The following is a 10,864-nucleotide window of genomic DNA, read 5'->3' on the forward strand; positions in this document are numbered from 1 at the left end:
ATTTTAAAAGGGAAACTGGAAAAAAAAGTGCTTCATCAACAAGAATGGATAAATAAACAGTGTTGGGGTGACCAGGATGGTAATGCATATCGATCATGAAATGTATGGGGTTATGGCTGATAACTGGAGGACAGGCCAGCAAGCACGCCGACTACAGCTCATTCCTACAGTGCAGGCTACACAATCACAGCTGGAAGGTAACTGGTCGGTACAGGCAACACCCAAAAATCTTCATAAATAAGCCTTAGTATGTGCAGATCTCACAGCTGCTGTAACAGAACGGTAAGAAGTGGTATAACTAGTAGCAGGCACTGCAGGGATCATGTCTAAGACATGTAAGGTATCCGGAGGGTCCCGAACATTGTGGGCAAGGTCCAAAATAAGAGTCGTTCATGTGTTCAATAATGGATCTTATTGATGGCCAGCTCCATGATGAATCCGAGCACTTGGATTAGTTAGTCCTGAGGAACTTCACTTTTTCTTCACATTGCGCTGATGCCACAGATGCCGTCACCTCGACGAGCTGGGTTGCTGATAAGTGGATTCTAACGTGTCTGAAGAACTGTGAGTAAAGACATTGGAAAAAATTGTCTACTTCCTCCAATGTGACCTCATCCTGTGATTTATTAATATCATTCCATAAAGTCTTGAAGTCCTCTGCGTGGCTGGTAGAAGAATGTCCATGTGAGGTTCGACAGGCACAAAGAAAACAAGCTATGGGGCCGACACTGATCCAGACACATCATACCTGGTCCAAATCGCTGCTAGCCACGTAAGATCCTGAGAACTGATCACTAGTAGGGATGAGCGAACTCGAACTGTATAGTTCGGGTTCGTACCGAATTTTGGGGTGTCCGTGACACGGACCCGAACCCGGACATTTTCGTAAAAGTCCGGGTTCGGGTTCGGTGTTCGTCGCTTTCTTCGCGCTTTTGTGACGCTTTCTTGGCGCTTTTTGAAAGGCTGCAAAGCAGCCAATCAACAAGCGTCATACTACTTGCCCCAAGAGGCCATCACAGCCATGCCTACTATTGGCATGGCTGTGATTGGCCAGAGCACCATGTGACCCAGCCTCTATTTAAGCTGGAGTCACATAGCGCCGCCCGTCACTCTGCTCTGATTAGCGTAGGGAGAGGTTGCGGCTGCGACAGTAGGGCGAGATTAGGCAGATTAACTCCTCCAAAGGACTTGATTAACTGATCGATCTGCAGCTGTGGATCATTGAGCTGCTGATCCTCAATTGCTCACTGTTTTTAGGCTGCACAGACCGTTTGTCAGTCTCATTTTTCTGGGGTGATCGGCGGCCATTTTGTGTCTTGTGGTGCGCCAGCACAAGCTGCGACCAAGTGCATTTAACCCTCAATGGTGTGGTTGTTTTTTGGCTAAAGCCTACATCAGGGTGAAGCTGTCACACCAAGTGCATTTAACCAGCAATAGTCTGTTCATTTTTTGGCCATATACAAAATCAGGGGCAAGCTGCGCCTGTCACCAAGTGCATTTAACCCTCAATGGTGTGGTTGTTTTTTGGCTAAAGCCTACATCAGGGTGAAGCTGTCACACCAAGTGCATTTAACCAGCAATAGTCTGTTCATTTTTTGGCCATATACAAAATCAGGGGCAAGCTGCGCCTGTCACCAAGTGCATTTAACCCTCAATGGTGTGGTTGTTTTTTGGCTAAAGCCTACATCAGGGTGAAGCTGTCACACCAAGTGCATTTAACCAGCAATAGTCTGTTCATTTTTTGGCCATATACAAAATCAGGGGCAAGCTGCGCCTGTCACCAAGTGCATTTAACCCTCAATGGTGTGGTTGTTTTTTGGCTAAAGCCTACATCAGGGTGAAGCTGTCACACCAAGTGCATTTAACCAGCAATAGTCTGTTCATTTTTTGGCCATATCCCAGTCTAATTCTGTCACTAAATCCATACCGGTCACCCAGCGCCTAAATACTAGGCCTCAAATTTATATCCAGCTAAATCTGTCCCTAGTGCTGTAGCTGGGCGAGTTATTTAGTGTCCGTTCAAGCACATTTCTTGTTCTGGGTTGAAATACAATTCCCAATTTAGCAATTTCATAATTTAGTGGTTCCTGCTATATCAGAGCTATTTGAAATCTATCCCAAAAAGGGTATATAATATTGAAGGTGCACATTGGGTCATTCAGAATAACTTCACACACACCCGCTACTGTGTATTTCCAAGTCTAATTCTGTCACTAAACCCATACCTGTCACCCAGCGCCTAAATACTAGGCCTCAAATTTAAATCCCTCTAAATCTCTCGTTACCCACCGCTGTACTGTTGTTGCTGGGCAAGATATTTAGTGTCCGTCAAAGCACATTTTTTGTTCTGGGTTGAAGTACAATTCCCAATTTAGCAATTTCATAATTTAGTGGTTTCTGCTATATCAGAGCTATTTGAAATCTATCCCTAAAAGGGTATATAATATTGAAGGTGCACATAGGGTCATTCAGAATAACTTCACACACACGCTTCTGTGCATTTCCAAGTCTAATTCTGTCACTAAATCCATACCGGTGACCCAGCGCCTAAATACTAGGCCTCAAATTTAAATCCCTCTAAATCTCTCGTTACCCACCACTGTACTGTTGTTGCTGGGCAAGATATTTAGTGTCCGTCAAAGCACATTTTTTGTTCTGGGTTGAAGTACAATTCCCAATTTAGCAATTTCATAATTTAGTGGTTTCTGCTATATCAGAGCTATTTGAAATCTATCCCTAAAAGGGTATATAATATTGAAGGTGCACATAGGGTCATTCAGAATAACTTCACACACACGCTTCTGTGCATTTCCAAGTCTAATTCTGTCACTAAATCCATACCGGTGACCCAGCGCCTAAATACTAGGCCTCAAATTTAAATCCCTCTAAATCTCTCGTTACCCACCGCTGTACTGTTGTTGCTGGGCAAGATATTTAGTGTCCGTCAAAGCACATTTTTTGTTCTGGGTTGAAGTACAATTCCCAATTTAGCAATTTCATAATTTAGTGGTTTCTGCTATATCAGAGCTATTTGAAATCTATCCCTAAAAGGGTATATAATATTGAAGGTGCACATAGGGTCATTCAGAATAACTTCACACACACGCTTCTGTGCATTTCCAAGTCTAATTCTGTCACTAAATCCATACCGGTGACCCAGCGCCTAAATACTAGGCCTCAAATTTAAATCCCTCTAAATCTCTCGTTACCCACCGCTGTACTGTTGTTGCTGGGCAAGATATTTAGTGTCCGTCAAAGCACATTTTTTGTTCTGGGTTGAAGTACAATTCCCAATTTAGCAATTTCATAATTTAGTGGTTCCTGCTATATCAGAGCTATTTGAAATCTATCCCAAAAAGGGTATATAATTTTGAAGGTGCACATTGGGTCATTCAGAATAACTTCACACACACCCGCTACTGTGTATTTCCAAGTCTAATTCTGTCACTAAACCCATACCTGTCACCCAGCGCCTAAATACTAGGCCTCAAATTTAAATCCCTCTAAATCTCTCGTTACCCACCGCTGTACTGTTGTTGCTGGGCAAGATATTTAGTGTCCGTCAAAGCACATTTTTTGTTCTGGGTTGAAGTACAATTCCCAATTTAGCAATTTCATAATTTAGTGGTTTCTGCTATATCAGAGCTATTTGAAATCTATCCCAAAAAGGGTATATAATATTGAAGGGCCAAAATACATTGGGCCAAATAATATATTTGTTGTTGTGGTGAACCATAACAATGAGAAAAACATCTAGTAAGGGACGCGGACGTGGACATGGTCGTGGTGGTGTTAGTGGACCCTCTGGTGCTGGGAGAGGACGTGGCCGTTCTGCCACATCCACACGTCCTAGTGTACCAACTACCTCAGGTCCCAGTAGCCGCCAGAATTTACAGCGATATATGGTGGGGCCCAATGCCGTTCTAAGGATGGTAAGGCCTGAGCAGGTACAGGCATTAGTCAATTGGGTGGCCGACAGTGGATCCAGCACGTTCACATTATCTCCCACCCAGTCTTCTGCAGAAAGCGCACAGATGGCGCCTGAAAACCAACCCCATCAGTCTGTCACATCACCCCCATGCATACCAGGGAAACTGTCTCAGCCTCAAGTTATGCAGCAGTCTCTTATGCTGTTTGAAGACTCCGCTGGCAGGGTTTCCCAAGGGCATCCACCTAGCCCTTCCCCAGCGGTGAAAGACATAGAATGCACTGACGCACAACCACTTATGTTTCCTGATGATGAGGACATGGGAATACCACCTCAGCATGTCTCTGATGATGACGAAACACAGGTGCCAACTGCTGCGTCTTTCTGCAGTGTGCAGACTGAACAGGAGGTCAGGGATCAAGACTGGGTGGAAGACGATGCAGGGGACGATGAGGTCCTAGACCCCACATGGAATGAAGGTCGTGCCACTGACTTTCACAGTTCGGAGGAAGAGGCAGTGGTGAGACCGAGCCAACAGCGTAGCAAAAGAGGGAGCAGTGGGCAAAAGCAGAACACCCGCCGCCAAGAGACTCCGCCTGCTACTGACCGCCGCCATCTGGGACCGAGCACCCCAAAGGCAGCTTCAAGGAGTTCCCTGGCATGGCACTTCTTCAAACAATGTGCTGACGACAAGACCCGAGTGGTTTGCACGCTGTGCCATCAGAGCCTGAAGCGAGGCATTAACGTTCTGAACCTGAGCACAACCTGCATGACCAGGCACCTGCATGCAAAGCATGAACTGCAGTGGAGTAAACACCTTAAAACCAAGGAAGTCACTCAGGCTCCCCCTGCTACCTCTTCTGCTGCTGCCGCCTCGGCCTATTCTGCTGCTGCCGCCTCGGCCTCTTCCTCCGCCTCTGGAGGAACGTTGGCACCTGCCGCCCAGCAAACAGGGGATGTACCACCAACACCACCACCACCACCTCCGTCACCAAGCGTCTCAACCATGTCACACGCCAGCGTTCAGCTCTCCATCTCACAAACATTTGATAGAAAGCGTAAATTCCCACCTAGCCACCCTCGATCCCTGGCCCTGAATGCCAGCATTTCTAAACTACTGGCCTATGAAATGCTGTCATTTAGGCTGGTGGACACAGACAGCTTCAAACAGCTCATGTCGCTTGCTGTCCCACAGTATGTTGTTCCCAGCCGGCACTACTTCTCCAAGAGAGCCGTGCCTTCCCTGCACAACCAAGTATCCGATAAAATCAAGTGTGCACTGCGCAACGCCATCTGTAGCAAGGTCCACCTAACCACAGATACGTGGACCAGTAAGCACGGCCAGGGACGCTATATCTCCCTAACTGCACACTGGGTAAATGTAGTGGCAGCTGGGCCCCAGGCGGAGAGCTGTTTGGCGCACGTCCTGCCGCCGCCAAGGATCGCAGGGCAACATTCTTTGCCTCCTGTTGCCACCTCCTCCTTCTCGGCTTCCTCCTCCTCTTCTTCCACCTGCTCATCCAGTCAGCCACACACCTTCACCACCAACTTCAGCACAGCCCGGGGTAAACGTCAGCAGGCCATTCTGAAACTCATATGTTTGGGGGACAGGCCCCACACCGCACAGGAGTTGTGGCGGGGTATTGAACAACAGACCGACGAGTGGTTGCTGCCGGTGAGCCTCAAGCCCGGCCTGGTGGTGTGTGATAATGGGCGAAATCTCGTTGCAGCTCTGGGACTAGCCAATTTGACGCACATCCCTTGCTTGGCGCATGTGCTGAATTTGGTGGTGCAGAAGTTCATTCACAACTACCCCGACATGTCAGAGCTGCTGCATAAAGTGCGGGCCGTCTGTTCGCGCTTCCGGCGTTCACATCCTGCCGCTGCTCGCCTGTCTGCGCTACAGCGTAACTTCGGCCTTCCCGCTCACCGCCTCATATGCGACGTGCCCACCAGGTGGAACTCCACCTTGCACATGCTGGACAGACTGTGCGAGCAGCAGCAGGCCATAGTGGAGTTTCAGCTGCAGCACGCACGGGTCAGTCGCACTACAGAACAGCACCACTTCACCACCAATGACTGGGCCTCCATGCGAGACCTGTGTGCCCTGTTGCGCTGTTTCGAGTACTCCACCAACATGGCCAGTGGCGATGACACCGTTATCAGCGTTACAATACCACTTCTATGTCTCCTTGAGAAAACACTTAGGGCGATGATGGAACAGGAGGTGGCCCAGGAGGAGGAGGAGGAGGATGAGGAAGAGGGGTCATTTTTAGCACTTTCAGGCCAGTCTCTTCGAAGTGACTCAGAGGGAGGTTTTTTGCAACAGCAGAGGCCAGGTACAAATGTGGCCAGCCAGGGCCCACTACTGGAGGACGAGGAGGACGAGGATGAGGAGGAGGTGGAGGAGGATGAGGATGAAGCATGGTCACAGCGGGGTGGCACCCAACGCAGCTCGGGTCCATCACTGGTGCGTGGCTGGGGGGAAAGGCAGGACGATGACGATACGCCTCCCACAGAGGACAGCTTGTCCTTACCCCTGGGCAGCCTGGCACACATGAGCGACTACATGCTGCAGTGCCTGCGCAACGACAGCAGAGTTGCCCACATTTTAACCTGTGCGGACTACTGGGTTGCCACCCTGCTGGATCCACGCTACAAAGACAATGTGCCCACCTTACTTCCTGCACTGGAGCGTGATAGGAAGATGCGCGAGTACAAGCGCACGTTGGTAGACGCGCTACTGAGAGCATTCCCAAATGTCACAGGGGAACAAGTGGAAGCCCAAGGCCAAGGCAGAGGAGGAGCAAGAGGTCGCCAAGGCAGCTGTGTCACGGCCAGCTCCTCTGAGGGCAGGGTTAGCATGGCAGAGATGTGGAAAACTTTTGTCAACACGCCACAGCTAACTGCACCACCACCTGATACGCAACGTGTTAGCAGGAGGCAACATTTCACTAACATGGTGGAACAGTACGTGTGCACACCCCTCCACGTACTGACTGATGGTTCGGCCCCATTCAACTTCTGGGTCTCTAAATTGTCCACGTGGCCAGAGCTAGCCTTTTATGCCTTGGAGGTGCTGGCCTGCCCGGCAGCCAGCGTTTTGTCTGAACGTGTATTCAGCACGGCAGGGGGCGTCATTACAGACAAACGCAGCCGCCTGTCTACAGCCAATGTGGACAAGCTGACGTTCATAAAAATGAACCAGGCATGGATCCCACAGGACCTGTCCGTCCCTTGTCCAGATTAGACATTAACTACCTCCCCATAACCATATATTATTGGACTCCAGGGCACTTCCTCATTCAATCCTATTTTTATTTTCATTTTACCATTATATTGCGATGCTACCCAAAGTTGAATGAACCTCTCCTCTGCCTGTGTGCTAGGCCTAAATATATGCCAATGGACTGTTGCAGTGGTGGCTGACATGAAGCCTGATTCTCTGCTATGACATGCAGACTAATTCTCTGCTGACATGAAGCCAGATTGTCTGTTACGGGACCTCTCTCCTCTGCCTGGGTGCTGGGCCTAAATTTATGACAATGGACTGTTGCAGTGGTGGCTGACGTGAAGCCTGATTCTCTGCTATGACATGCAGACTGATTCTCTGCTGACATGAAGCCAGATCGTCTGTTACGGGACCTCTCTGCTCTGCCTGTGTGCTAGGCCTAAATATATGCCAATGGACTGTTGCAGTGGTGGGTGACGTGAAGCCTCATTCTCTGCTATGACATGCAGACTGATTCTCTGCTGACATGAAGCCAGATTGTCTGTTACGGGACCTCTCTGCTCTGCCTGTGTGCTAGGCCTAAATATATGCCAATGGACTGTTGCAGTGGTGGGTGACGTGAAGCCTCATTCTCTGCTATGACATGCAGACTGATTCTCTGCTGTCATGAAGCCAGATTGTCTGTTACGGGACCTCTCTGCTCTGCCTGTGTGCTAGGCCTAAATATATGCCAATGGACTTTTGCAGTGGTGGGTGACGTGAAGCCTCATTCTCTGCTATGACATGCAGACTGATTCTCTGCTGACATGAAGCCAGATTGTCTGTTACGGGACCTCTCTGCTCTGCCTGTGTGCTAGGCCTAAATATATGCCAATGGACTGTTGCAGTGGTGGGTGACGTGAAGCCTCATTCTCTGCTATGACATGCAGACTGATTCTCTGCTGTCATGAAGCCAGATTGTCTGTTACGGGACCTCTCTGCTCTGCCTGTGTGCTAGGCCTAAATATATGCCAATGGACTGTTGCAGTGGTGGGTGACGTGAAGCCTCATTCTCTGCTATGACATGCAGACTAATTCTCTGCTGACATGAAGACAGATTCTCTGTTACGGGACCTCTCTCCTCTGCCTGTGTGTGTGCTGGGCCTAAATATATGCCAATGGACTGTTGCAGTGGTGGCTGACGTGAAGCCTCATTCTCTGCTATGACATGCAGACTGATTCTCTGCTGACATGAAGCCAGATTCTCTGTTACGGGACCTCTCTCCTCTGCCTGTGTGTGTGCTGGGCCTAAATATATGCCAATGGACTGTTGCAGTGGTGGCTGACGTGAAGCCTCATTCTCTGCTATGACATGCAGACTGATTCTCTGCTGACATGAAGCCAGATTCTCTGTTACGGGACCTCTCTCCTCTGCCTGTGTGTGTGCTGGGCCTAAATATATGCCAATGGACTGTTGCAGTGGTGGCTGACGTGAAGCCTCATTCTCTGCTATGACATGCAGACTGATTCTCTGCTGACATGAAGCCAGATTGTCTGTTACGGGACCTCTCTCCTCTGCCTGTGTGTGTGCTGGGCCTAAATATATGCCAATGGACTGTTGCAGTGGTGGCTGACGTGAAGCCTCATTCTCTGCTATGACATGCAGACTAATTCTCTGCTGACATGAAGACAGATTCTCTGTTACGGGACCTCCCTCCTCTGCCTGGGTGCTGGGCCTAAATATATGCCAATGGACTGTTGCAGTGGTGGCTGACGTGAAGCCTCATTCTCTGCTATGACATGCAGACTAATTCTCTGCTGACATGAAGACAGATTCTCTGTTACGGGACCTCCCTCCTCTGCCTGGGTGCTGGGCCTAAATATATGCCAATGGACTGTTGCAGTGGTGGCTGACGTGAAGCCTCATTCTCTGCTATGACATGCAGACTAATTCTCTGCTGACATGAAGACAGATTCTCTGTTACGGGACCTCTCTCCTCTGCCTGGGTGCCGGGGCCTAAATATCTGAGAATGGACTGTTCCAGTGGTGGGTGACGGGAAGCCAGATTCTCTGCTATGGAACCTCTCTCCAATTGATTTTGGTTAATTTTTATTTATTTAATTTTTATTTTAATTAATTTCCCTATCCACATTTGTTTGCAGGGGATTTACCTACATGTTGCTGCCTTTTGCAGCCCTCTAGCCCTTTCCTGGGCTGTTTTACAGCCGTTTTAGTGCCGAAAAGTTCGGGTCCCCATTGACTTCAATGGGGTTCGGGTTCGGGACGAAGTTCGGATCGGGTTCGGATCCCGAACCCGAACATTTCCGGGATGTTCGGCCGAACTTCTCGAACCCGAACATCCAGGTGTTCGCTCAACTCTAATCACTAGCTTACCGAAACCACAAAATTTCTTTGGAACCACGTCCCTACAATAGCCGTGAGTGCCTCTGAGCCGTTATAGAGGAAGAGTGGGACGCAAGTAAATGTCGTTGATAACACCTCCAATAGATCATCCTCTGTGTACGTCCCACAGAGCCAACCTGTCCACACAATACGATCCTCTGTGCTTGCCTTGGTGAGTGGAGGCTTGGATGAAATTTGTATGAGCACAGCCAGTGGATCTCTGTCCTTTCCTTTGAGCCCAGGTAAACAGGAAAATTTAGCTTTTAGGTTCAGCTCTGAGCCCACTTCAATGGCAAGACACTTCTGCTTCTCGGCAGCTATGTGGGCAGACAGGTGCTTTGAATACACTTTCAGTCTGGTGTATGAGAAATTATACATCGTTGTCACTCCGTGCAGAGTCCATTGTTTTTGAAGGAGCAAAGCAGCTTGTGACAGATCAAGAGTTCCCTACAAGGTGGTGCACTGCAGGATTTTTCTTTTAGACAAGCTTTGCAATGTAGACCGTTGACGTGTACAGATCAAGCTTCGGGAGGATACCTCAAGCTGTGAAAATGACTGCTCCTTCATGCCGATGATCTACTTCTGGGGGTTAACACCCCATCAGTTGGTGTTTTCATATCCTTGCGATAAATGATGTTCCAGTTCACTGACTATAAACAGAGATCTTGACAGGAAAAACTCTGCCACCATCTTTCTAGGCGCCATGTCTCCAGTCCCCTGACCAGCCAGATTTACCAGCATCTGTTCCAGAACATGAAGCAGTGGAATGACATTGTCCATCCCATAGTTCTGGCTACTGACAAATAACATGGCCTCCTCAAAGTGCCTGAGCAAACGGCAGGTGTCACGCATGAGCTGCCACTGGCTGACATCGAAGTTACACAGGGGACTACTCCTGTCTGCTTGGATCATCAAGAAATCACCTTTCTCTTTTCATATAGTTGGTCCAACATATGGAGGGTGGAATTTCAATGTGTGGAAACGTGGAATATCAGCCTATGTTTGGGGACACCGTTCTGCCGGTGCAGGTCAAGGAGGGTGTGATTTACGGTGTACAAGTGGCTGAAGTGCATGCATAGTTTTCTGGCCATTGTTAGGATGTTTTCAGATGGGTGTAAGACTTCAGGAACCGCTTGACAACCAGATTGAACACATGTGGCTCAGCCCTCCTTGACGCAGTACAGACAACATATTCTTCCCGTTGTCGGTCACCATGGTTCTGATTTTCAGTTGTCGTGGAGAAAGCCAGGATTCGATCTCTTGCTGAAGGACATGGAGAAGTTACTCCCAATGTGACTCTGTTCGCCCAAGCAAAGCAGGT

General features: G+C 48.8%; 1 pseudogene; it reads right to left on the bottom strand.

Moving 5' to 3' along the window:
• Positions 1–398: 398 nt before the first annotated feature.
• On the bottom strand, positions 399–10,160 carry LOC122934003 (annotated as a pseudogene).
• Positions 10,161–10,864: the final 704 nt, after the last annotated feature.

This window comes from Bufo gargarizans, chromosome 4 (assembly GCF_014858855.1).
Source record: "Bufo gargarizans isolate SCDJY-AF-19 chromosome 4, ASM1485885v1, whole genome shotgun sequence".
NCBI classification, from domain to species: Eukaryota; Metazoa; Chordata; class Amphibia; order Anura; family Bufonidae; genus Bufo; species Bufo gargarizans.